At 51.8% G+C, this 27,988-nt stretch overlaps 5 non-coding genes across 5 annotated transcripts; 4 read left to right on the forward strand and 1 right to left on the reverse strand.

Moving 5' to 3' along the window:
- Window positions 1-1,344: 1,344 nt before the first annotated feature.
- TRNAA-UGC lies at window positions 1,345-1,416 on the forward strand. Its single transcript has one exon. It is a non-coding gene; the product is annotated as a tRNA-Ala (tRNA).
- Window positions 1,417-12,417: 11,001 nt separating this feature from the next.
- TRNAI-AAU lies at window positions 12,418-12,491 on the forward strand. The gene has a single exon. It is a non-coding gene; the product is annotated as a tRNA-Ile (tRNA).
- Window positions 12,492-19,496: 7,005 nt separating this feature from the next.
- TRNAI-AAU lies at window positions 19,497-19,570 on the forward strand. Its single transcript has one exon. It is a non-coding gene; the product is annotated as a tRNA-Ile (tRNA).
- Window positions 19,571-21,155: 1,585 nt separating this feature from the next.
- Window positions 21,156-21,295, forward strand: LOC123360479. The gene has a single exon (XR_006576027.1). It is a non-coding gene; the product is annotated as a U4 spliceosomal RNA (small nuclear RNA).
- A 6,143-nt stretch (window positions 21,296-27,438) lies between these two features.
- Window positions 27,439-27,512, reverse strand: TRNAN-GUU. Its single transcript has one exon. It is a non-coding gene; the product is annotated as a tRNA-Asn (tRNA).
- Between the last annotated feature and the right edge of the window lie 476 nt (window positions 27,513-27,988).

Here is a 27,988-nt window from a genome sequence, read left to right on the forward strand (position 1 = left end):
CGCTTGGGGTGCCAAAAACACTGGAACTGGCCCTGCTCCATGAAAGACAATTTGTTAAATCCCAGGTGAGTGCAGTTCTATCAGTTCTCAGCCTGAGTCCTTAGGTCTTAATCCTGAGGATATTGTCCCACCATGGGGCCATTTCCCGCCTCTCTTTCCTAGGGAAGCACAATTTTCCTTGCACAGACACAGGAACAGCAAGATCTTTCTCTGTCCCTTGTGCAAAGCAGGAGGCCAAATTCCATGGAAACAATGGACAAGCAGGGGGCCCTGGGCACATCCAGCCCTGGCCGTGAGATGTTCCCTCTCCTCTTTCTTTATGCCCCTGTTGTTATTTCATGGATTGTCTGGGATGGGGGAAAAGCTGAGTTCACTCCAGGTGGAGGGGGAAGAACCCTGAAAATCTCAGGACCCAATCCCTGCTACCAGGATCACCGAGGTGCTGGGAATCTGCATGGGAAAGGGACTGTGTGAATTGTCAAGGTGGGGAATGAATAACAATTTACAACTAGATCCACCTCATTAACCACTGACACAGGCTAATCCTGCCGCCAATAGAAGAGAATCTGGGAGTGATTCTTTGCTGCTCAGCCATGGAAACAATGACCCAATTGCACCGCAGTGAATGTGCTGGGGAAAGCTGGAGTTTACAGGCAGGTGGAAAGAGCAGATCCTAGAAACACCTGGAGCTCCCCACAGCACCTCTGCCACCAGGGTCAGGTGTTGAGAGACTCACAGCACCCCTCCCCTCCCATTACCTTCCAACAGGGGGTGGCAGCATCCCCCACCCAATGCCGGGGAGAGGCCTGAGTGTATCTCTGCACCCTGAGTCCAGGGCACCCTCTCTCTCTGCCCCACACATCGAATCTGGCCCTGCTGCAAAGTGACCCTAAGAACCAGCAATCTCCAGGACAGCAGGTTTGCCCTCAGAGCAGGGAATGTGTCCCCCATGCTGCTTTTAGGCCACTGGATGCTCTGGAAACAAGAGGGCTCTGAGTGTAACCCAGGAGTCAGCAACCTTTCAGAAGTGCTGTGCTGAGTCTTCATTTATTCACTGTAATTCAAGGTTCCGCATGCCAGTAATAAATTTTAATGTTTTTAGAAGGTCTCTTTCTATAAGTCTATAATATATAACCAACTATTGTTGTATGTAAAGTAAATAAGGTTTTTTAAAATGTTTAAGAAGCTTAATTTAAAATTAAATTAAAATGCAGAGCCCCCAAGACTGGTGGCCAGGACCTGGGCATTGTGAGTGCCACTGAAAATCAGCTTGTGTGCCAACTTCGGCGCACGTGCCATAGGTTGCCTACCCATGGTGTAACCCACAGCAAGCAAAGACTATCTGGGGATGTAGCTCAGTGGTAGAGTACATACTTTGCATGTATGAGGTCCTGGGTTCAATCCCCAGTGTCTCCAGGTTGATTTTTTCACCCTGCTGCTTTGCTCATGCCCAGAGGGGATGTGGCCCACCAGTCTCCCTGCAGGAGTTTCAATCCTGCTCAGTGAGGGGCAAGTGCCAATTGCATGGAAGGTCAGGGGGGGTTTCCTGCTCCTAAGTCACCTCAGTACATGTAAGATTCCCACCCGCTGTGCTGCTTGGGACAAGGGTAGATGAGAAGGGCAAATCTCCAGCACTGGAGAGAAAGGTCCCATCTGCACAGACTGAGAGGCCAGGAAACAGAGGGGCAGTCAGTGCTCAGAGAGGAGGGAGGTCAGTGATGTACACCCAGCAGGGGACACTGTCTTTCTGAGGCGAGTGCAGCTTGCTTGGGATGGTGCTGACGATGGATAGAAAAAAGGCTGGAGTCAATGACAGATGAGACCACAGCAGGGGAAGGGGAATGGCAGCCCCACAGAAGGTCCTGGGTGCTCAGATGCCCCAGTTATTGCACCCTGGCCTGTCACAGAGAGAGAAAAGACCCAGCGGGACTCAGCCCCCCTGCAGTGATCCCATGGACAAGAACCTGGCTGGGAGTGGGGTGAAAGCTCCCTGTGGGTAAAGGGGAGCTGAAATCCCCCAGTGTCCTGGAGTTTAAGCAATGGAAGCTTCAAACCCTGCACGGGTGTGGGCTGAGGTGCATTAGCAGAAGGTTGGGCTGGACGGGGCGGCAGGTTTGTATAATTTTTGGTGGTGCCCAGAATGGGACCAAGTCCTGTCCCACCCCCACACAGGGCCAGCTTTAGGCCGATTCTCCCGATTCCCCTGAATCAGGCCCCACCCCTAAGAGGGCCCCGTGCCCAAGCCCTGGTACTGCGTACTGGCAAGAGCTGGTGCGCTGTACCAGGGTGGCCCGGCTTCCCCAGGGGGCAATTTAAAGGGCCTGGGGCTCCCAGCAGGGGCTGGGATAGGGCTGGGGTAGGGCTGCGGGGCGCTGGGGGCTATTTAAAAAGTCCAGGGTTCCCATTGCTTCTACCGCCCCGGCCCTTTAAATAGCCCCCAGAGCCCTGCAGCTTCCCCAGGGCTCCCTCAGCTATTTACAGGGCCAGGGCAGTGGAAGCAGGGGAGCCCTGGGCCATTTAAATAGCTCCCAAGCCCCGGGCTGCTGCTGCTATCCCGGTGCTGACGGAGGGAGGAGGGGGCACTTACCGTACAGGGTGGGCTGTACCCCCTGTACCTGCACCCCCTGCCCTGCCTCCACCCCCTCACCCCCTGCCCTGCCTGCACCAGCCCCTGCCTCCAGCCAGCCCCACACCCCCTGCCCACAGCCAGCCCCTGCTGCACACCCTGCCTGCACCAGCCCCACACCCCCAGCAGCCAGCCCTGCACCCTGTCTCCAGCCAACCCCTGTCATACCCCCTGCGGCCCTGCCTGAAGCCAGCCAACTCCCCACACCCCCCTGCCCACACCAGCCCTACACCACCGGCCCTGCACCTCCTGCCCTGCCTGCAGCCAGCCCCTGCTGCACCCCCCTGCCTGAAGCCAGCCAGTCCCGCACACCCCGTCTCCAGCCAGCCCCGCACCCCTTGCCCTGCCTGCCGCCAGACCCTACCTCCAGTCAGACCCTGCCCTGCCTCCAGACAGCCCCATGTCCACTGGTGCCTGCAGTTCCCAGGGCAGTAACCCTGCACACCTGCTTCAATGAGGGGGGCAGGGAGCAGCTGGAACCCACACATGTGCACACCGTAGGGTGACCAGACAGCAAGTGTGAAAAATCAGGACAGGGGGTGGGGGTTATTAGGATCCTATATAAGAAAAAGTCCCAAAAATTGGGACTGTCCCTATAAAATCAGGACATCTGGTCACACTAGCACAGCCCCAGGGAGTGGCAGGGACCCACACATGTAAAACAGAATTCGTTTCTAGTTCAGGCCCATCTTTTTAAAAAAGAACTTTAGGTAGGGTTAACATACACCTGTATTTTCCTGGACATGTCAGGCTTTTTGGTTCTTAAATCACTGTCTGGGAGGAATTTTTAAAATTTAAAAATTTAAAAATTCCTCCTGGGAAAATACGGACGCATGATAACGCTATTGGTACAAAAAATACATACTGTGGCACATTCCTTAAATCAGAACTTTTTATAGGGAACCGGTTCCTAAGGAATGAAAGTCTTTTTTATATATACATATATATATATCCATATAAATTTTTAGTTATCCCTGCCGGGGCCCGGCTGAAAATGACTGCCCAGAGTTCGAGAACTGTCCCTGTTCTCATTGGACAGATGGGGAGAAGCCTGAAGTACAAAGAAGGGACGTGACCTTCCCAAGGGCCTACACAGCAAGGTGGTGGCAGAGCCAGAAAGAGAAGCCAACAGTCCTGACTCCTGTTCTAATGGACCAAAAAAACCCAGAAAAAGGGCTAGAGCCCAGGAATCGAGATGGTGGGGAAATTTCATTGAAACCATTTCTGTCAGAAAATCCCCTTCAGACTAAACCAGTTTGTTTCTCGAAATCAAAACGAGTGGGATGAAAGTTCTTTGCACAAATATTTTGTTGCAAAACAAAAGCATCTCCTGTTTGTCACAGTGTGTTAAATTGTCTCATCGCACACAAAGAGGAGACACTTAGATCTCAAACATTAGATAAGATGCTTCAGTCTGAGCTAAGTAATTGCTGCTCTTAACAATTTCAAAATAAAAAAATACAAATCAAATAGACTATTTCAGCTGTTCTATTATGTCATAATCTGCTCTGAGTAAATGTGATAGGACACCGCATATTACACACTACTCCTAGTGACACTCGCCAATGGATCCCCACCCACCATGAGGTAGGTAGGAGCGGATCATTATTATCCCTACTTGAAAGAGGGAGAAGCTAAGGCTGAGAAAGGAGAATTGACTTGTCTTAGGTCACACAGCCAGTCACTGGCAGATTTGGGAATAGGACCCAAGAGCCCTGATTTTTAAACTAACCATCGGATCTTGAATTTCAGACACTGAATGACCTGAATAAAGTGCTCTCAGATGAGCTCCAGACCAACAACAGTGCACAATAAATATTCAGCAAGTATTTGAGGAGAATTGCATTGTTAGAGAGAATCATGAACTGCTCAGAGACCATTAATGCAGAGAAGCAGCAAAATTCATCAAACATAGAACTGGTTATGACTTATTTACTTGGTCTTAAAAGAGAACAACAAGGACCTGAGTCTCCTCCCTGTCAATAACCCCCTGCTCAGCCAATCAGGGTAGAGACTGAGGACGGCAGGCTGAGGGCTCTCGCCCAAAGGATGGCCCAGGTCACCGGTGGGGATCACTGCCTGAGCACTATTTCAGCCCAACATTTTTGGGTGGACATCCCACAGTGGGAGCTGCAGAGCACTCACCTGGGACACATACGAACACCCCTCCTGGTGTTGGGAGGGGAACAGGAGAAAGGACAAAAGAAGCAAGAGACAAAGAGAAAGGAGGGAGAGACGGATGGAGGAAAAGGTGAAACCAAAAGGACAAACCCTAATGACCCCAGTGATTCTAAGGGACAAAATCCCAGGTGCGCAATAAAATTCTGCCTCCTTAAGCTCATGTTTTCCATGCCTAGAATTCAACGGTCACCAGATGGATCAGACTGAACAGGTTTCAAACATCGAGGAGGCTCTTACCTTCTAAACAGGGACGGCTGGTCTCTAGTAAACTCACTAAAAGGGAAGGAGAAAACTCGAAAGAGGCTCCTCCTGGCGCCCACGTACGTGAACCCGAATACTCTCTCAGTCCTCAAAGAGAGACCTGGAGAAGGAGACTTGCTGAAGCAAAGCCACAGGGGTCTCTGAGGTTTCCCTGACCCCTCGGCCCCTGTCCTGCCTGCCTGATGTCAGCATCTCTCTGTGAGGTCACCACCTCTCCACCACCTTTGACCAATAGTCTGAGGTCCTGCAAAAGGCCTTTGTGATGTCACTGCCACACCCCTCCCTTGCTGTGCTAATGTCCTGCCCCTGCCCAGGCACTTTGGAGGCTTGAGCTACTCCCTGTGGATCACCCCACTCAAGGAGCGTTCGTTCTAGGCAGCAAGCCGGCTAGACAGGAAAACATCAGACGCTGCTCCCAATGCTACACTCAGTTTTTCAGAAATTAGTCGACTTTATGGCCAGAAGAGACCATTAGAGCATCTAATCTGACCCCCTGCATATCACAGGCCTCCTGTATGACACAAGAGCTACTTTTGGGGCAAACACATTCCAGAAAGGCATCTAGTCTCCATTAGATGACACCAGGAGATGGCAAATCCACCACTTTCCTTGGTAGCTTGTTCCTGTGGTGAATCATCCTGGCTGTTGAATATTTGTGTCTTATTTCTAATATGAATTTGTCTCTTTTCACCTTCCAGCCACTGGGTCTTGCTATGCCTTTCTCTGCTAGATTAAAAAGCCCTTTAATACCCAATCTTTTATCTCCATTAAGGCCCTTCAACACTTCAATGAAGTCACCTGCCAATCTTCTTTTGATAAGCTAAACAGGTTGAGCTCGTTCAATAGCTCACTAGAAGGCATTTTTCTCCAGCCCTCAGAACACTTTGTGGCTCTTTGGTCATCAGACTCCTGAACTGCAGCTGGATGTGGCTCTTGTTCTTCTGCACAACATAGCTCCTGGAGAAGAGGGATCTGCAAATGTACATTCGTATGATACCTTTGTTTAACTGATGAAAACATAAACTAGACACTTAGAGGATTGGAACTGATTTTAGCTGATGGACAGCTTTGCTAGGTTTTTATGCATTTGGACAGTGAAATGTTGAGTGTTTACATTGATATCAAGCACTCCTGTATAGAGGAGCCCCTGAACATAATGGAGAATGGAAATGAAAATGTTTTCCTTTTTTAAAAAAAAAGAAAGAGGGTTATAAGAGAACACTGGGGTTTGAACTGAAGACTATTTGAACTGCAGTTAAGCACTCTACCACTGAGCAATATCCCCATGACACTAAAGAGTGTGGAATCGTGATGTCCAGGACTTTGAAGGACAAACTCTGCTTCATCGAGCTCCTTTGCCATTCCCAGACCACAGGTGGTTTTAAAAATGGGGTTTGATTAAACTTCTTAAATGTGGCAAACACCACAGCTTGCACACCCACCGATATAGCTTCTCCCACTGACATAGCTGCCACCTCTTGGGGAAGTGGATTAACTACACCCCCAGGAAAACTCTCTCCCATCAGCATAGAGCAGTGGTTCTCAAGCTGTGAGTCAGGACCCCAAAGTGGGTCATAACCCTGTTTCAATGGGGTCACCAGGGCTGGCATTAGACTTGTTGGTGCCTGGGGCTGAAACCAAAAGTCTGAGCCCCACCACCCAGGGCTGAATCCCTCAAGCTCTGGTTTTGCCCTCACCTAACTGGGGCAGGGCTCAGGCTTTGTCTCCTCTGCCTCTGCTCAGTGTAGAGGGGCTTGGTGCATCTTTCTAGGGTCATGTAGTAAGTTTTTTTTTTGCAAAAAGGGGTTATAGTGAAAGGAAGTTTGAGAAACCCTGGCATAGAGCCTCTGAATATGTCTAGACTTGGCTCCCAGTGGCAGATCAGAAAATGAAAGTGCAGCCATGGAGACACCACACACCAGCCTGGCCTAGCAGGCAAGAATCCAACCTCCACAGACAAATGCCTGTTGCTTTCTAACCCATCTCCCTAAGCCACCACCACTTAACAAAGGGGCTTTTCTACACGATGGTTCTGGTCTCACTGAAGGGTAATTTCCAATTGTTCGCTCAGACCAGCATTAGGGGAAATGGTGCCCTGGGCAAAGCTTGTACTTTGGCACTTCCCCATTGCTCCTGGACGATCCCCACTCCCCCTTTACCGCTAGCTCCTGCACTCCCAACCCTTGCGCCTCCTTCACCCCTAACTCCTGCCCCCTCCTGTGCCCCCTTTGCCCTTAACTCCCTGGGCCACCAGCCATTGCCCCTCTCCTGCAGCCCCTTCACATGGCTCCAGTGCTGGGGGCCCCGCACTTGTTCTCCCTTTCCCTGGGCTTTGGCATCACTAGCCCCTGATTAGCGAGTAGGGTTCAGTGGTTCCCAAAATGTGGGGCATGACTCCTAGGGGGACACAGAGGAACATTTATGGAGTCAATGAAATCAATTGAGCTTCTTCAGTCTCTCGCTGGAGACATTTCCCTTGTTTTTAAAGGCAAAAATCCTGATCTTTCCAATGGGCGCTGCTGCTTCAATGTTCAGTTTGGGGAGGGATTTGGCTGCACTCAGAGATCTGCCCGCGGGTTACAATCTGTGAGCTGAAGGGTCGAACGCAAACAGTGTTTAGATGGGACCATTAGTGCCGCCCCCGTGTGGCCAAAGTTCAGAACTGACCAGCAGCGTTTACAGCTGGAGCCTGGGATGCTCCTGAACAAACTGGGCAGTGAAGCCTCTCGCGTGGGATCCTCGCTGTGCAGCAGGAGGCGGAGGGAAGCTGATTGTCAGGGCTCAGGGCAGCTCCCTGCCAGGCTGAGCCGGTGTCTGTGCTAAGCTCAGCATCAATCAGCTGATTCTGGGAAGTTTGGGGTCCCCAGCTCCCACAGGAGGGTGAAGCAGGTCACCCCTGGAGCAGGTTAAAGCTGCAGGGTGACAGTGGGGTTGCTGCCCCTGTGAACAGCTGCTGTAGCACCGCCTGGGCAGGACAGGGAGAGCCAGTTATACCCCCCCCCGCCCCAGCCTGTATCGGGGGATGGGAGCACTCACACCCTGGGGACCCACCCACCAGAGATCTACTAGGGGGGTAAGTGGCACCCACACACCCAGGATCTTGTAGGGGGGGACAAGGGCATCCACACTCCAGGATCCTCTGCAGAGGGACGGACACCCACACACCCAGGATTCTGTATGGGGGGCAGAGGTACCCGGACACCTGGGTGGGGGAAGGGGGCACCGAAACATCCGGGATCTTACCTGGGAGGACAGAGGCGCCTGCAGCTCGACATGAGACGGGGGCGGGGGGAGCAGGAGCATTTCCCAGTTCCAGGCTGTCCCCGTCTGGCCAAGGCACAGAGCTCACAAGCAGAGTTTAAAGCTCCAGCTGGCAGGCTGCAAAACAAGCTGGGCCCTGTGGGTGGTGCCTGTGATTCCAACTCCTGGGGAGGCTGAGAATGGTGGATCGCTTGAGCTCAGTAGTTCTGGGCTGCAGGGGGCTGTGCCAATCAGGTGTCCGCACTAAGCTCAGCATCAATATGGTGATCCCAGGGAAGCTTGGGGTCCCCAGGTTGCCTAAGGAGGGGTGAACCGGCCCAGGCTGGAAACAGAGCAGGTCAAAACTCCCGTCCTGATCAGTAGTGGGATTGTGCCTGTGAATACCCCCTGCAGCATAGCCTGGGCAGACAGTGAGACATGGTCTCTTTTTAGACACCCCTACCCCGCGCAGAGCTTGGATGGGGGGATGGGAGCACTCACATGTTGGGGATTCTGACTTGGGGGGAGGGACGCCCCCCTGCCACACGGGTCTTGAAAAGAGGAACAGGGACACTCACACACCACAGAGCCTGGATGGGGGCAGGGGAACCACACACGGGAGCTAGTTCATGGGGTGGGGGACTCACCCATATGCTCCGTTGTGAAGAACAGGGGCATCCGCACAACACGGATCCTTAACGGGCGGGAGGACACCCACACACTCCACTGTTAACCCGGAGGGACAGGGGCACCAGACACCCCTAGTAGCATGGAGAACACCCACATCCACCGGATCCCTCATGGGGGGTAAGACAGAGGGGATTGTAATGGGGCCCCGCGCACCCACGCACCAGGGATTGTTAAGGGTTGAAGGGACAGGGACACCCACACACACTGAGATCACGTCCTTGGAGGAACGTAAACCCTCCACAGAAGGACCTGGTCTGTTCTATGATGGCAGCCCAGCCTGGGTGAGTCAAAGTCTCTTTTTATACAGGCACGCCCCAGAGATCCTGACCAGGGGGAGAGAGACACCCACCCCCCAGAGATCCTTAATGGTCTAGGGTGCACCCACACACCAGGGATTCTTATGGGTGGGAGGAATGGAGACAGCCAGACACACTGAGATCACTTCCTCCCAGGAGCCTGGGCCAGACAGGGAGACACAGTCCCCCTTTACATATCTGCCAGACAACCTTCCTCCCACCCCCTCCACACAATGTTCTTATCTGGAGGTGAAGCCAGGGAAACCACATGGAGGATTCTTATCTGGGGAACTGGGGGCACCCACTTACCACCAGAGATTCTTAAGGGCAGGAGGAACAGGGAGTCCCACCTCTGTGGCTTGGGGGTGGGTCGGCTGCTGGGATCATCGGGGCATATTTCACCGTGTCAGCTCCCTGCCATTGCCTTGGGGGCCCCTTGTTCGCTGCCTCTGGCACCCAGTTTAGCCTCCTTCCTGAGGGCTGAAACGCTTTGATCTATCTAAGGTCTGTGGGATCAATACGTGTCATGGTGTAATTCTGTGTTATTCGGGGGTCAGACTAGCTGAGCTAATGACCCCTTCTGCCCTTAAACGCCATGAAAACATTTCCCTGGTTTCTCCTTGCACCTGACAGACACCACGGTGAGGGGCCCAAGAGAAGATCCTGGACACAGCGCTCTGGCTCTTACTTTACTTGGGGACGTCAGCGCTTTCCTAGCAAAGCTGCTGCTAAAGCGCTGGATTTGGGGAACGGTTCGGCTCCGATTCAGAGATCTGCCTGCGGGGTGTGAACCTGCCACGAGGAGCGGGAAACGCAACCAGCAACGGGAGGCGTTGGCTGAGCTCCAGGCTGCCCCCGTGTGGCCAAAGCTTAGAACTGAGCAGCGGAGTTTAAAGCTGGCACTGGGAGGGACCTGAACACGCGGGGCACGAAGGCTCCTGCGTGTAACGCTTGTTGGGTGGGCAGCTGAGCGTAGCTGATTGCCGGAGTTCAGGGCTGCACCCCGGGGTGCTGAGCAGGTGTCTGTGCTCAGGTTGGCCTCGCTATGATGGTTTCTGGGAAGTTTGGAGCCCCCAGTTCCCCCTAGGGAGAGAGGAGCCCGCCCAGGAAAGGAAGCTTTCAAAACTCTGGTACGAATTGCCAGTGGCACTGACCCTGTGAAGAGCCGCTTCAGCCCCGCCAGGGAGAGCCGGTCTCTCTTTGTGCAGCCCCCTCCATTCCTCAGGACAAGGGTTGTGCTCAAAGATCTGTGCCCCGTGTTTTCACCTCCATGTGAAGCACGCAGAGCAAATAGCCCTCAGCGCCTCAGCTCAGTTCCAGGCTCCACTTCCACTCGCTCAGGCAAGATGGTGCAGAGCAGGGCCGGCTTTAGGCCTATTCCACCAATTCCTCCTAATCGGGCCCCGCGCCTAAGAGGGCCCCACGTCCAGGGAGAATCCCTTCCCTGCCTAGAGGCGCCTTTTTAATTTTTACTCACCTGGCGGCGCTCTGGGTCTTCGGCGGCACTTCGGCGGCGGGTCCTTCAGTGCAGCCAAAGACCTGGAGTGAGTGAAGGACCTGCCGCCGAAGACTCGGAGCACCACCCGGTGAGTACAAGCCCCGCGCTTCCTAAAGCCGGCCCTGGTGCAGAGGAGCCCCAGGGTGGCTGTGAGCCTGGGGAGGATGGCTTTTGATTTTTCGGCCTGACCGCTACGGGCAGCAAGGCCAAAAGTCAGATGGCCGGCTCTCCCGTCCACCACGCTCATCAGGAGCCCTTAGTCGACAGGCTCGGAGAATGCGGGCAGCGTCCTCCACTACCTCTCGCATGCAAAGCGAGCGCTCTGCCGCTTGAGCTAATTCCCCGGAGCTGGCCTGACTCTCAGGCACCGGGCAAAAAAAGGCAAGGGCTCTGTGGCCTTAAGCAGAACACAGCCTGAAATGGGGGGGAGGGGTGCGTGCTACCCAGAGCTGGGGAAGGGGGTCCGAGTCCCAGCCACGCTCCTCGGCACAAACACCAACGCTCCCTCCCTGGAGTGTGTCTGGGCTGAGAGTTAGCCCCTGAAACAAGCACCAAACTTCAGAAGACAACGCAGGGATAGATCACTTGACGATTGCCTGCTCTGGCCATTGCCTCTGAAGCGCCTGGCATCGGTGACTGTCAGAAGACGGGATAGTGGCCTAGATGGACCATCGGTCTCACCCAGGAGGGCCGTTCTTATCTTCACCACTTTCCTCTAACCCAAGCAAAGCCAGGAGCAGGCCCAGCTCAGCAACTCTAGCAGGCTCCCTGGCCCCTGGCAAAGCATACAGCAAAACGACCCTGCCTACGCCAGGATAGACAGCCACCGACTCCCTCTTCCAGACCAATGCAGCCCTTCCCCGCTTTGGCTGTCTCCAAGCTGTCTGCGTGCTCTGCTCTGCTCCACGGCTGCCATGCTGCCTGAGATCAGGAGGCTGCGAGGTCTCACGGTCTCAGCTGAGCTGGTATCGCATGCCACCCCGCCCATCTCCTCATTCTCTTCATGGACCCCTGGGATGTGAGTAATTCTGTATTTGAGTGGCTCTCCCTCCCGGCCAATGAGCTTGGCGTAGACTAGCAGGGAGGGAGGAGGAAAGGGATTGTGCTCCAGTGAGAGCTCAGAAAGAAAGGTGCAGGTCCCCCACTAGAGCCCAGCACAGCAGAGCAAAGCAGAGCAGAGCAGGCTGGAGAATGCGTGTATGGGTCTGACTACTTCTCCCATGCTCTTCCATTTGAGCTAACTCCCCCAGCTGTCGCCAGCCTCCCAGTCAGCGCAAGGGGGAGAAGGGCCGGGGTGGAAGAGCTTTGTGCTCCGCAAGGGCTGGCCTTTTGGGAGGCCAAGCGGGGAGAGGGATGGAGGCCACTGGAGGAGCTGAGCCGGCTGACTGTCCATGGCTTCTAAAAGAAGGGCAAGAGAAGGTCCTGTGGCCGCCTTGCCGCTGGAGAATGCAGGCATTGATCCCACTGCCTCTTGCATGCTAAGCGAGCGCTCTACCACTTGAGCTAATTCCCCTACCTTAGCAACTGCTGTCTTGATCCATTCATTCGATAACGGAGGCCACATCGTTCCCCGCGCCAGCCAGTGACTCCTTCCAAAAGGGTCAGGCAAGAGAGGGCACCCCGTAGGCTGGCTAGCTCAGCTGGTTAGAGCGTGGTGCTAATAACGCCAAGGTCATGGGTTCAAGCCCTATGCTGGCCACTCGGGGTGCAGGAGGGAGAGGGTGGCTTCTGGTCTTTTGGCTGACTGCTAGGGGTGGCAGAGGCCAAAACCAGGTGGGCCGGGAGCGGGCAAGAGCCCTGCTGGGCGCGGGCGCAGGCGCCGGGCAGGAGGAGGCTCCGGACACCTCCTTGGGCTCTCCTCCCTGGGCTCCTCGCTCCACCTGCTGCCTGAAAGGAACTTGGGCCCAGGGAGGAGACAGGTGAGCCCGGCCGGCTGCCTTCCAGGCTCATAGGAGGCCAGGCTTGAGCTGCCCGCCCGCGAAGCCAAAATCGCAGGCCTGCCGGCTCACCCCCATTTCCACAGAGGGTTGACCTGATGGCCCGAATTCTTGCCGGCCGCCAGCTCCACCCAAATGGACCCGACGCCGGATCATGCTCCCCAGCCCAAGCCACAGAGGAAGGCTTAATCCTCGGCACCCCAACCTAGGGGAGAGGCTTCACACTCCGCCGGCACAGGGTGACCTTTGGGACTTCCCTGGACACCATCCTCCCACCGCCCACAGCCAGACCCCCCAAGCCCACACTCGAGCCCACACCTCCGACAGGAAGGAGCAGGAGGACCACTCGGCCCAGGGGCACCACCACTCAAAGTCAGCTTCACTTGCTTCCTCTTCTACCCCTTTCCTCCCAAGTTATGCGCGCCTCACGGGAGCCGGCCCTGGGAAGACGCAGGCACGGCACTCTGACTGGCGCAAGCCAAATGCCCACACCGAGAGTTTAGCACGGGCTCTTGAGGCACTGGAGGAACCCCATGCAGACGCACTAACGGAGCTAAGCTTTATGGCCAAGGGCCCTACCTGTGCAGAAAGCCAACTTGCTTGTGAAAAAGACGCCTCTTTCGGCTCCCCTTCCAAACTTCCAAATGCCTCCAAATGGGAAAACACACACACTGAAACACCCAAACGGTCCTAACGCTGGGGCCAGGTGAAAAAGAAAAGCAAGGAAAAGATTTCTAAATGGCCACCTGTGGGATTGTTTTGCATGAGAGTGTGAGTTTTGTTATGAGAAGTTGGCCTTGGCTAGCTTCTTTCTAGCAGGCAATAATAGGATAATAAATTAGAAAGCTGTCTAGGATGATGTTACCCTATGAAGTTATGGCAGTGCTTGTGTGTATTTTGTTAACCAATTAGCAATTGCTTGCTTGCCTGCTTCAAGAGTATAAAGATGTATGCTGGAGAGAAATAAATGACTTTGCTTCCAATCATACTGACTGTTGAGCTCTGTCCAAGTCCGCCTGCGATGCGACAAATGGTGACCCCGACGTGATTCGTATCGAATGAAAGTGTCGGTGGCCTGACCCAGGCGGAGAAGCCCTGAGCCCAGAGACGAACGGCCAGGAGCCTGAGCCCAGAGGCGGGGAGTGCTTATCCGACGTGATTCGTATCAAGTGATGATAGTGTCGGGAGCCTGAGCCCAGAGGCGAACGGCCAGGAGCCTGAGCCCAGAGGCGGGCGGCTGGGAGCCGCGACGGGGAGTGCTGGAGAAGCCCCCGGGCGTCCGAAAAGAGAGGCGCACCTGAGCCCTGAGGAGAGCGGCTATAAGCCGCGGTGGAGAAGGGCAGAGCAGCTAACGTGAGTACCGCTGTATCAGCTGAAGAAAAGATAACACAGAAGCCTTTATTGCACATTATGAAGCGGCAGGGAGAAAGGCTCCCCTTTGATATGTTATCCCGCCTGCTGCGGTGGGGACAGAGAAGGGAACCTTTTGTTAAGCCGAGTACAATTTTTAATAAAACTGTGTGGGAGCGGCTAGGCTCCAAGCTTTGGAAGTCGGTGGCTCAGGGCGATAAGGAAGCCTTTTCCCTGAGTCCAGTATGGAATAAGACAAAGAAGATAGTAAAAACTCTCGTGGCCGAGGCAGGAGTGCAGGCGGCCCTTTTTAAGCTTTTCCGCCCAACGCCCGAAATGCCTTCTATGTTGTCGGTTGGAGCCAGGGAGTTTTTCAGTGGCAAGGACACGGTGATACCTTTGGCTTCCGACCTGGATAATGTTGCCCCTGTTATGGTTCCACTACCCTCCAATACGCCCGAGCCTATGAAAACAGCTTTGCCGTATGCACCCCCCCCAAGCCATGCCGTGTCCACGGGACCTGGGGGTGTCCCGAATGCGGGGAAATAAAGGAGGCTCGGGTGAGACACGTGCCATCACAGGTCTATCCCAATTTGACTACACCTATTCAGTTTACCCAGTTTAATGTCTTTTATAAGAAAATGGAGCGCCAGGGTCAACAGCTGCAGGCCATTTATAATAAGTTAAATCAAATGCAAGGTCTTCCAGCTGGATCACTGTGGAAAGAGGGGGAGCAGGCAGAGGCTCATGAGGAGGTGCTCCGCTGGAAGCGAGCCCTGGATGGGAAAGCTTTGGAGTGCATGGCACAGGCAGAGGCTCGTGAGCATGCAGAGGCACGTGAGGAGGTGCTCCGCTGGAAGCGAGCCCTGGACGGGAAGACTTTGGAGTGCATGGCGCAGGCAGAGGCTCGTGCCGTGGCCCCGGAGGTCGTTCGGACCTACAGGAGCCCGGAGAAGGCGTCCTACGCTGGCTGGTCTGAGCCTGGGACAATGCCGGGAAAATCCTTATGCTTCTCCGGTATGAGCGGCAACAGCTGGGTGTTCTGACACAGGATTTACAGATTAAAAGAAGCCAAGCAGGGAAAGAAAAGGAATCAGAATGAGCTAATTGGAGACAGCTCATTCTTTTCTGGCCCCGGTCAAGGACATTGAGAACTGACCCTGGTGAAGAAACGAAGAATTGTACACAGGCAGGAAGAAATTTGGGACTCCTGCTGAAAAATGTGGTATTAATTGGATTTTGGGATTTATTCTACAGGCTGCGCCCTGTGTTTTGGATAAAAATTTTAGCATGTATTGCCCCCGCCCCAATTGGATTGTAAATGATATTAACCCCCCCCCATTACTAACCCCAGCATGTGGACCGGTTGGGTTGGGGGGTGAGGGCTCTCACATACCGAACCCTGCCGGGTTCATGGGGAGGATGATTGTGGAATTAATTACCCCAGCTTTCTAGGGTTTAATTGTTTGTTGTTTTTTAAGTTTGAGAAAACTCAGCCAAAGGGTTTGCTGAGTATTTTCACGGGGGGAGTTGTGGGTTATTTAGGCATAAATTTAGGTAATTTGGGAGAATGGTTTTGAATTTATGTGACCCAAAGTACCTTCATGTAAAGTGCTTTTGTTAGCCTTATTAGATTTTTGTTAATTTTGTGTTATGTGCTGATTATTGACCGTTGTAGATTGCTTGATATTAGATGTAGCCCCCACGGTGGGAAAGTACAGATAATTGTTCGTTGTAGAGACTAGAAGGGTGGGGGCTAGTTAAGAAGTATACCCTCCTAGCTAAATTGATAGTGGGATAAGTTAGTGTTTATGAAAGGAACGGTTTAGCAAAAGGAAAAAAGGATCGGGCCCAGGCAGGCAGGCAATAGACAGAGAACTTGGAAAGGAAAAAAGGATCGGGCCCAGGCGGCGGGCAACAGACAACAAACTTGGGAATTTCAAATATTCAGGGGGATACTTGGACTGGTGATTTAGTTGAGACACGTGGTTGTTGAAATACAAGCGAGTAATTTAAGGCAGAGTAAAAAGTTAACTCTGTGATTGCTAGAGGGAATAGCAGTTGAATTTTGTAAAGATGCTACGGAGACAAGTTTTTGGTGTTTTGAAATGTTTGTAAATACTTAGGTGAAGAAATTAGTTTGTAATTGTTTGGCCATAAATAATTTTGTTGTATTAGCTGAAGAATGTATATAGTGCTATGTAATTGAGATTGTATTAGGTTTTATGGGCATATAAGTGGTGATGTTTTTTTTTTTTAGGGTTTAAAAGCAGAAGTTAATAGTAAAAATTTAAGCTGTGATTAGCTTTGAATTTTAGGAGTAAGCTAGGAAGTAATTGTATTAATGTAAATGATTTAATTGCTGAAGTGATTCCCCTGTTTTGCCTGAAATTAATAAGGGTATTTGTGTATTTTAAGTAATGATTGATTGCCCAGTAGGGGTATATTTGTTTTTGTTTTTTAGATATTTAAGAGAATTGATGTTAGCTGTATAGTATTTAATGTACCATGCATTTATTATGAAGTTTAAATTTATGTTTTATGTTTTATGTTTGTTTGTGGTGTGTGTTTTCTGGCCAGAATTGCTGTGGTGTTGTTAAAATGTTTGTGGTTTATGTTGTGTTTTTTCTAGGACCCCCCCTCCCTCAGTGTCAGTTTGATCACCTGACATATGAGGGATGAATTGGTAATAGAAATTTGTCACAAGATGGTGTGCAATAGAGTATGGGGGAACCCTGCAGAATTTACACCATTTATTTGTTTTATTTTTGTTGATTTATGTTTGTTTTGTTTGCTGTTGTTGGTGTTGTATGTTATAAATTGCATGGTTATAGATGAGCCCTGTTATTGGATGTTTTTAATTTTTTTGTGTTTAAGAATAGGGGGGAGATGTCCGGTTGCATCTTCCCTATGCTGCCTTGGTGGAAAGTTACAGTTGCATGGTTACGAGAACAGAGGGATGAGATAAAGTTGTTATGAGAAAGTAGGGAACTGCCAGAGCGAGGCAAATGCCAGGTGGCCTAGCTGAGATTGTTTTCAAGGTCCCAGGTGGATTCCGGCGAAGTGGGTCCGGCCTTGGCTGATTTTGGCGCAGAGTGCCATAAATACAACGGCCTTCTGCCTGCTACCCCATGTTGCTGCAGTGGAAGCCCTTATTGGAAACCTGCTTTGTGGGTGTTTGCACATTGGCAGAACCCTCCTGGCCCCTTGGGCCACTTGTGTTACCTGGAGGAGGGATGTATAGGTAAAAGTAGGGCACTGCGGAAGATATTGTTACGGTTTAGTTAGGCAGCTGGTGTTTAAATTTGCTTTTAGTTTTGCTGTGTAATAGATTGTAGTAATGTAATGCTATGAGCTGGGAATGTTTTGCTGTGCCTTCCCTTTTTTATTATGAGAAAAGTGGGGAGGTGTGGGATTGTTTTGCATGAGAGTGTGAGTTTTGTTATGAGAAGTTGGCCTTGGCTAACTTCTTTCTAGCAGGCAATAATAGGATAATAAATTAGAAAGCTGTCTAGGATGATGTTACCCTATGAAGTTATGGCAGTGCTTGTGTGTATTTTGTTAACCAATTAGCAATTGCTTGCTTGCCTGCTTCAAGAGTATAAAGATGTATGCTGGAGAGAAATAAATGACTTTGCGTCCAATCATACTGACTGTTGAGCTCTGTCCAAGTCTGCCTGCGATGCGACAGCCACCCTGCCAGAGTCGTACAGCTCCGCAAGTGAAACCCGTGGGAGGGACATTACACAGAAAAGGGGAATGGAAAGCTGCCCAAATTGAGATGCTGTGGAAAGGTACAGCCCCATCGCTACTCCTACTCTGCACACTTCTTGCAACAGCTGATGAACGGCCAGGTGCTTTTCGCATCCAAGTCCACAACAGGGGAAGACCTTGAGAAGTTTCCCGTGGCTTGCCTGGTTCAGCTGGTCAGAGTGCGGCACTCGTGGAGGCCAGATGGTGCAGAGGAGCCCCTGGGTGGCTGTGGGCCTGGGGAGGATGGCTTTTGATTTTTCGGCCTGACCGCTACGGGCAGCAAGGCCAAAAGTCAGATGGCCGGCTCTCTCGTCCACCACGCTCATCAGGAGCCCTTAGTCGACAGGCTCGGAGAATGCGGGCATCGCCCCCCACTACCTCTCGCATGCAAAGCGAGCGCTCTGCCGCTTGAGCTAATTCCCCGGAGCTGGCCTGACTCTCAGGCACCGGGCAAAAAAAGGCAAGGGCTCTGTGGCCTTAAGCAGAACACAGCCTGAAATGGGGGTGGGGCGCTACCCAGAGCTGGGGAAGGGGGTCCGAGTCCCAGCCACGCTCCTCGGCACAAACACCAACACTCCCTCCCTGGAGTGTGTCTGGGCTGAGAGTTAGCCCCTGAAACAAGCACCAAACTTCAGAAGACAACGCAGGGATAGATCACTTGACGATTGCCTGCTCTGGTCATTGCCTCTGAAGCGCCTGGCATCGGTTACTGTCAGAAGACGGGATAGTGGCCTAGCTGGACCATCGGTCTCACCCAGGAGGGCCGTTCCCAACAAAGCCAGGAGCAGGCCCAGGTCAGCAACTCTAGCAGATTCCCTGGCCCCTGGCCCAGCCTACAGCAAAACGACCCTGCCTCCGCCAGGATAGACAGCCACCGACTCCCTCTTCCAGACCAACGCAGCCCTTCTCCGCTTTGGCTGTCTCCAAGCTGTCTGTGTGCTCTGCTCTGCTCCACGGCTGCCATGCTGCCTGAGATCAGGAGGCTGCGAGGTCTCACGGTGTCAGCTGAGCTGGTATCGCATGCCACCCCGCCCATCTCCTCATTCCCTTCATGGACCCCTGGGATGTGAGTAATTCTGTATTTGAGTGGCTCTCCCTCCCGGCCAATGAGCTTGGCCTAGACTAGCAGGGAGGGAGGAGGAAAGGGATTGTGCTCCAGTGAGAGCTCAGAAAGAAAGGTGCAGGTCCCCCACTAGAGCCCAGCAGAGCAGAGCAGAGCAGGCTGGAGAATGTGTGTCTGGGTCTGACTACTTCTCCCATGCTCTTCCATTTGAGCTAACTTCCCCCAGCTGTCTCCAGCCTCCCAGTCAGCGCAAGGGGGAGAAGGGCCGGGGAGGAAGAGCTTTGTGCTCTGCAAGGGCTGGCTTTTTGGGAGGCCAAGCGGGGAGAGGGATGGAGGCCACTGGAGGAGCTGAGCCGGCTGACTGTCCATGGCTTCTAAAAGAAAGGCAAGAGAAGGTCCCAGGGCTGCCTTGCTGCTGGAGAACGCTGGCATCGATCCCGCTGCCTCTCGCATGCAAAGCGAGCGCTCTACCACTTGAGCTAATTCCCCTACCTTGACAGGTGGTGTCTCGATCCATCCATTTGATAACGGAGGCCACATCGTTCCCCACGCCAGCCAGTGACTCCTTCCAAAAGGGTCAGGCAAGGGAGGGGTTGCTGTTGGCCGGCTAGCTCAGTTGGTTAGAGCGTGGTGCTAATAACGCCAAGGTCATGGGTTCAAGCCCCATGCTGGCCACTCTGGGAGGGAGAGGGTGGCTTCTGCTCTTTTGGCTGACTGCTAGGGGTGGCAGAGGCCAAAACCAGGTGGACCGGGCACCGGCGCCGGGGCAGGACCAAGCTCCTGACACCTCCTTGGGCTCCCCTCCCTGGGCTCCTCGCTCCACCTGCTGCCTGAAAGGAACTTAGAGACGGGTGAGCCCGGCCGGCTGCCTTCCAGGCTCATAGGAGGCCAGGCTTGAGCTGCCCGCCCGCGAAGCCAAAATCGCAGGCCTGCCGGCTCGCCCCGATTGTCCACAGAGGGTTGACCTGATGGCCCGAATTCTTGCCGGCCGCCAGCTCCACCCAAATGTACCCGATGCCGGATCACGCTCCCCAGCCCAAGCCACAGAGGAAGGCTTAATACTCGGCACCCCAACCTAGGGGAGAGGCTTCACACTCCGCCGGCGCAGGGTGACCTTTGGGACTTCTCTGGACACCATCCTCCCACCGCCCACAGCCAGACCCCCCAAGCCCACCCCTCCGACAGGAAGGAGCAGGAGGACCACTCCGCCCAGGGGCACCACCACTCCAAGTCAGCTTCACTTGCTTTCTCTTCTACCCCTTTCCTCCCAAGTTATGCGCGCCTCACGGGAGCCGGCCCTGGGAAGACACAGGCACCGCACTCTGACTTGTGTCTCCCTTGGCGCAGCAGTGACACCCAGTCAAAGTAATGCACAGCAGGTGTTTTCCTTGGCACAGCAGTGACACCCAGTGGCCAATCAGGGTAACACACAGCGCATGTTTTCCGTGGAGCAGCAGTGACACCCAGTGACCAGCAGGTGGTATCAGACTCTTCTCGTTTGGTTGGGGACTGAAGTGGGCTAGACAAAATAAATTGGGGGGCACACCTGGCCCCACCCTTCATGAGGCCATTCCTCCCATGCCTCTGCTCCTTCCCAGTTAAAGGCCAGTCTCATCTCCTCTCCCCCCGGCCAGGGTTTAGAGCAATACAACCTTTATTAAAATAAAATAGTAAACAGGGTTTACTTTAAATAGTTTAAATCTGTCCAAATTTTAGTATTAAATCCAAAGTTCTTAAAGATCCCATGAATAACCAAAACCTAAATGAAAAATTGAAACCAACAACAATGCTTAATTTAAAACCCAAACATTAAGAAAAACTTTGTTTTTAAAAATAAAATCTAACAGATGCCATAAATTAATAATTTCAACATTTTATCGAAAAGGTGTGCTACAGCAGGATGATAAAATAACATAAAATAAATAAGCCTGACCACTAAAACCTCCTATAAAGTAATCAAATCCTTGAATACTGGCCAAATCTGTATAAAATATGCAGAACTATGTTAAAACTGGTGTTGCATGTCAGCCATTCAAATCCAGCAAATGTCATTTAAAAGCTCCATTCCAACTAAAAAAAACAAAACAACCCAATAAACCAATACAGTCACAGCCTGAAACAAACCTACACAGAAGCAAAATTAAACCTGTGCCAACATTGGAAGAAACTATGTAAATTTCTAATTCTAACTTCTTGTTTCTCCCAGGAGGAAAGTGTTTTGCATCTCAGTAACCAGGCTGTCACTGCAGCTTTCCTTTCACTAAATAAGAAGTGGCAGTATCATAGCCAATGAGGTTAATCCGAGGCGTGATTATTGCTAGTTGAAAACTTTTCCCAATGCCCTCAGTTTTCTCTATGAGAAATTGAAATTGTATCTTTGCACTAATATCCCAAATGTGCAAGTCCATCCCCTCAGAGCAGCCCCACCCTGAGCCCAGGGGAGAATCTCAACTGGTTTGTGCATTTGTAACCCTGGGGCCTGAAGCTGATGAGAGAAAGGGAAGTGAGCGATCTTGGAGGTTTCCGATACCACCTGCTGGGAACAGAGGGAATTGACTGAGCAACGTCCTGGCTAATTTTCACCTTGTTCTCTGCCAGCAGGCTCCACTGGAGAGCTCGGGAGTGACTTGACCATGGCAGCACCCTATGTACATTTTGGAGCCATTGGGGTGAAATGTGAGTACTTTTGGGGTTGGGACCCACATGAGAAGGGATGTGCACAAACTGGAGAGAGTCCAGCAGAGGGCAATAAAAATGATTAGGGGGCTGGGGCACATGACTTAAGAGGACCTACAGGCCATATCCTGTATGTTAAGCTAAGGCAAAGTTAGCATATCTATATTGTGACCTTTTACTCAGAAAGGAAAATTGACCTTTATCTTGTTACTCAAATAGAGAAGTACACACGCCTGTCTAAGACCTTTACCTAGACCAATCGACAATGGAGAATGGCATAAGGGGTTTTTCAGTGTTGTACCCACAGAATTAACAGGTACACCACAAGGGAACTTATGTGCATATGTACATGTCATCAACACGCACAAACATACTAGCCTATGAAGTAAGCGTACCCCAACGTTTTGTGGGTAAGGAATGAAATTTGGGCATAGGAGGAAGGATTTCCGGCACTTGTGCCCTATAAAAGAGGTAACCCACCTCGCTAGAGCACGTTGCTCTATCATTCTGACTTACTTCCTCCACTCTCTCTCTATCTACTATCAGTAGGCTGTACTTGTTCTTAAACTTTAAGTTTCAAAGTAACTCGGCTAAGCTCGGCTTCCCTAAGTTTTTATTCTTTGTTTATTAGGATTTGATTTTAAGTTTAACTTATTCAAGTAAACGCAAAGTAGCATTAGCTTTTTCTAAGCACTGCATCTTTCACTCAAGAATTGAGAAACCTGAACTGCAAGGCTGGTTCTGTGTCTCTTACCACCAGGTTATCAAGGAAGGGTGTGAGTATATTAACCAATCCTTTGTTGCATATAATGCCATATGTATCTTTTGAATAGCAGTAATGCAACTGTAACTTTATAACTCAATTAAATTAAATAAAATGTAAGCTAATAAATTAAATTTTCATCATATTTTCCAAATTAATATTATTAGTACACCCTAAATCAGGCTACATGGGACAGAGAGTTGGAGTGCAGGGGGATGAGAGCACTGGCTCTGGGGGTGCAGGCTTTGGGGTGGGGTTGGAATGAGAGGTTCAGGGTGCAGTAGAGGGCTCAACGTTAGGGCAGAGAATTGGGCTGTGAGGGCTCTGGAACAAGGCCAGGAAAAAGAGAATTGAGGCATGCAGGGCCGTCCTTAGGATTTATGGTGCCCTAGGCGAGATTATGAAACTGGTGCCCCTGTGCCTGATCTGCTCTTAGCAACACAAATATAAGCATACAGTATTGGAAAATTTGCCACATTCACATTATTAAAATCAGTTTAACTTAATGAATCACAATGTAATGCTGATGCACTGGCACTAAAGAAGTAGCACTATAGAAAAAATTCTGATTTGACAGAATGATGCAAATAGTATAATTTTTTTAATTTTGTCAAAATTTTATTGGAAATTTATATGAAGCGGTATTGAAACAAAGATTTGTTTTTAATTAAAAGCAATCTTTCTGGCTTTTTTGGCTGCAAAATCAGTTTAATAAGCTGGGTCTCCAAACAGTGGGAAAATATAACCCTAGTTTTACTGCTAGATAAAGGACAAAGTGACCAAAATGAAGTCAGCAGAGAATCATCTCATCTAGATTAAGGTAGCACAGAAATGTTACAGAAGTCCTATCGTGCCTTATTTTGTTTGGAAAGACATTAGCAATAACAGCACATTCCTATGATAAAATACATGATAAATCACTGCCTCTAAAGTTCCATCAAAAACTGACATTTTCACAGCTCTAGCATGATCTGCTGTACAGATTCTTCACAAGGAAGTGTCCCTGGCCTTTTTAACTCATATTAACTATGTAATTACTTTATGAAAGTTGGAGAAAACATTGTGAAAACGTAAAACATTGGCTGCCCAACTTCTGGGCTGGCAAAAGCTATACTGACTCACAGGATAAAAAAAAAAAGCAGGAGAACCTTAGTACAACATATGGTCAGTCTATACCAGGGGTCGGCAACCTTTCAGAAGTGGTGTGCCAAGTTCACTGTAATTTCAGGTTTCTCGTGCCAGTAATACATTTTAACGTTTGTAGAAGGTCTCTCTCTATGTCTATATTATATAAATAAACTATTGTTATTATCTGAGGTCCTGGCCACCGGTCCTGCTCAGGCCGCTGCCAGCTGAGTAAATGGAACCCCAGACCAGCAGTGGGCTGAGCGGGACTGGTGGCTGGAACCCTAGACAAGTATCCCAGGCCCTGCTCAGCCCCCTGCTGGTCTGGGGTTCTGACCACCAACTCCTGCCAGCCAGGATCCTGGCCGCCAACCCCCCTCAGCCCGCTACCAGCCTGGGATTCTGCTCACTCAGGCTGGCAGGAGGCAGAGTGGGGCTGGCGGCTGGGCTCCTGACTGGCAAGGGGCTGGCAGCCGGAACCCTGGAGTAGCAGTCGGCTGAGTGCTGCCAGCACCCCAGACTGGCAGCAGACTGAGCCACTCAACCCCCCACCGGCCCTGCTCAGCCCGCCACCAGCCCACTCAGCCCGCTGCCGGCTGAGTGAATGGAACCCCAGGCTGAGAGCAGGTTGAGTGGTTCAGCCGGCCTGCTCAGCCCGCTGCCAGCCTGGGGTTCCTTGGGGGTCCCCAGGCCAGCAGCAGGTGCTGAGTGGGGCCGACGGCCGGTATCCCAGCTGGCAATAGGGCAGCAGCCGGAACCCCAGAGCAGTGATGGGCTGAGCTGCTCAGCCTGCCGCTGCGTACCATCCAAAATCAGCTCACCTTTGGCGCGTGTGCCGTAGGTTGCCGACCCCTGCTTTATACGCTAGTAAGGAGATGAGCGTATTACAGTTGCTGGAGGGCTCTTATCATGAGTAACAAGCTATGGGGAAGTCAGTCAACATTTTTGGTTTCGCTGATGAAAACTGGCCCACTCCCTGCCTCAAACCAAACCTGTCACTAATAATTGTCAACAACTTAATTTTCTGTTTTTGGCTAAGATATTGATTTTTTTTTTTTAAAATATTGAAATTGGATTCAGGATTGTTAGCAAGAATTTTTGGCAAACAAAGTTGTTAAATGACAACCTAAATGACAACACAGTACTGCTTTCATGCTTGGCTCACCCCCAGCCTGCTGGTCCAACAGCTGCAGTAGACCCCAAAATCCACCTCTTGGGGTGCAGAGTGGCAACAGCAGCAGCAAACCCTCAGGTCCAATCACACGCCAATGGGCACCACCACCAGCCTTACGGACCATGGTGAAGTTAGCACAGCATCTGATCTCAGGGACAGGTCACCCATGAAGCCACAGCAGCTCATCCTGCCCTGTGCAGCTCCCCCAGGATGAGATGGATCGCTGGCAGCTGCCAGCCCGGGGGAGAGACGCGCTCCCCAGCTAGGGTGACCAGATCCAGATGTCCTGATTTTAAAGGGCCAGTCCCGATATTTGGGGCTTTGTCTTATATAGGCACCAATTACCCCCACCTAGAGTGACCAGACAGCAAGTGTGAAAAATCAGGACATGGGGTGGGGGGTAAAAGGAGCCTATATAAGAAAAAGACCCCAAAATTGGGCCTGGCCCTATAAAATAGGGATATCTGCTCACCCTACCCCAACCCCCTGTCTTGATTTTTCACACATCTGGCTAACCCCAGCCCAGCCCTGTGTGACATTCCAATCCCGGCTCACTGCCGAGGAAGTGAGTTACTTTCACTTTCATTCCTCAGCAGGCAGCCAGCCAGCCTCCTTCCCCCACGTACCCCACAGCACCTCACCCAACCCAGCCCTGATGGAGGGGAGGGAGGGGAGAGAGAGGGATGCTCCTGGGGAGGGGGAGAAAGGAGGGGGTGCTCCATGGGGCAGGGGCGGGAGAAGAATGGATGTTATGGGGGACAACAGAGGATACTGGTTCCAGAGCCGCAGAGCCTGCCTCACCTCACCTCAGCCGGGAGGAGAGTCACACTCACAGGTGAGCTCCTTCCCCACCCCCTCCCCCTCCCCTTCCCAGAGACCCCACCAGCCAATCCCCTCCCTCAGACTGTGCTGCATTTGGCTCTCTCTAGGACCCAGCAGCCCTGCTCTTACATGCTCCACTGCTTTCCCTCTGTCCGGGCTCCCAACAGAGCGGTGCCCCCAGACCTAGTGGTGCCCTAGGCAGCTGCCTATGGCTAAGGAGGGCCCTGAAGACATGAGAGAGAGATCAGGCTAGAGTAGAAAGTGGTTGGGGGGGGGTGAAGAGTTTGAAATGCAAGGAGAAGAAAAATCTTCCTCCTGCTCCCTCTCATCAGAGCATCTAAAAACCAGATGAGAGATACCTCTCCCCCACTGCAACACCAACTCTGGTGCGCTTGGGCTGAGAGAGAATCTTCTCTCCCCAGCAGCTCCAACACACCTGGGCTGGATCAGGGACACCTCCCCACACAGATCTGGTGTGCCTGGCCTGGGACAGGGGAGGGGCTCCTCTCCTCTCCATTGGGGACATGGTGGGATGAGAGATGTGACAGGGCTTTACGGGAAATCATTATTTGCCTGATTCATGTGCCAGTCCTAGTCCTTGCTGACCCAAATGAACGGTTTATCCTGCATGCTGATGCCAGTTTGGAGGGTCTGGGAACACTCTCTTACCAGGAAGTGGAAGGTAAATGTAAATCTGTGGCCTTTGCCAGCTGAGGACTGTCTGATAGCGAAACTCGCTGTCCCATCCACCAGCTGCAGTTCTTGGCCTTGAAATGGGCCATGACTGAGAAATTTCCAAACTACTTGTCCGGTGCTCAGTTTCAGCTATGGACAGAGAACAATCCACTGACTTCTGTGTTAACAAGGGCTAAGCTGGATGCTACAGGGCAGAGATGGGTGACTACTTTTGCTAGCCATAACTTCAGCATTCAATACCAATGAGTTGGTATAACAGGGAGTGTGATTTATCAGGACCACCAATTCTTGGCTCCGGGGAGGGTGTAAGCAGGGTCAGAATGAACTCTATCCTGCCATCTGTTGATGATGTGATGCAAAGGCATTTAGTTGCTGATGTGCATGGTCACACCCACCCCGCATTGCATGATGGGGGTAATTGTCCAAATGGTGATTTTGGTGGCTGTGGGACCTCCAAACTATTTCTTATTAGGGCAAGAGTACTTAAGTGTAGTAATCCTGGTGACATGAATCAAGAACAGTAGAACGGTACTTAGCAGTTCTTAATTTCAGAACTCACCCAAACCAACATAAAAATCTTTAGGAAAGGCACATGGGTTCCAAACAACAGCAAGATAAAAGAAATTGAAAATCAATATGTGTGTTTTGCACCATGAGATTCTTTAACAATCTCTAAACACACATTTTATGATTTTCTTCTCTCTTTAGTCCTGGAATGAGGTTGCAGTGCTTTCTGGTCCCCTTTTCCCACCACCCCGGCAGGTGGCTGCTGCGGGAGAACACGAGGGAGGCTCTGGGGGCGCTAGGCAGTGCTGTGTGTGTGGCTGTCAGGGGAAAGAGCCGAGGCTCCCGACTCGACCTGCCATTGACTCGCGTGGCTCTGCGCGCCGTCAGCCAGGGCGGGCCAGGCTGCGGACGTGACTCAGGCTTGGGCCGCATGGCCGTGCTTTCCTGATGAGGCATGAGGCAGGCCAAGAGCTTTGCACAGCGTACAGGGAAGTGGGAGGGAGGCGTCTTTGAGCCGGCGTGTCTCCTCCGCTTCTCCCTTGCCGCTTGGGCGGAGGCGGGAAGGGAGCGAAATGTTCCCGGCTGAAAGTTTTTGTGCTCGGCCTTGAGGATTAAGCCTGAGCCTCCGGCACGGCTGCTGCCAGAAGGGTTTCTGAATGGCATCCAGCCCGCTCTTTGGACCACCAGCTGAAAGCACTGAGGCCAAGAGGCAGCAAAATGGGACCTTTGAGGCACCCCCACAGGCCTCGGGGAAGCAAGGAAGCAGCACAGGCTTAGCGTCGTCCCTGGGTGGGCTCGAACCACCATCCTTTCGGTTAACAGCCGAACGCGCTGACCCATTGCGCCACAGAGACACGGAAGGGCAAGGCTGTATTGAGCACAAAAGCCGGGAATCAGCTCAGGGTACGGTATAGCACATGCATGCAGTGGTTAGACAAGCAACAGCAAGGAACTGGACTGGTATGGAGCGAAAGTTCTGTGGGAAGGAACCGAAAAGAGCAACGGGGCTGTGGTACAGCGCTCGCATATACTTTCTTTGGCCTGTTTTGCTGGAAGAGTTAGCAGAGCGAGATTGTTAGTCACAGGACAGTGGGTGGGTTTATGCAAATTCTGGACTCTGGGGCCAGGGGGGGCACGTGCACCACCTCTGCAACTGACGTTTGCTACCTCACTCCATAACAACACACCTTTTACCTCTCAGGACCAAAAATATACACCGTGAAAGAGATCTAACAGCATAAGCTTAGGGTAAGCAACTACAGCACTAACAACAATTTTAAGAGATTCAAAACCGCCTCTGTCTTTCCACACCAGGGACAGCAGAAAGGAC

Source organism: Mauremys mutica, unplaced genomic scaffold, assembly GCF_020497125.1.
Source record: "Mauremys mutica isolate MM-2020 ecotype Southern unplaced genomic scaffold, ASM2049712v1 Super-Scaffold_100267, whole genome shotgun sequence".
Taxonomy (NCBI): Eukaryota; Metazoa; Chordata; order Testudines; family Geoemydidae; genus Mauremys; species Mauremys mutica.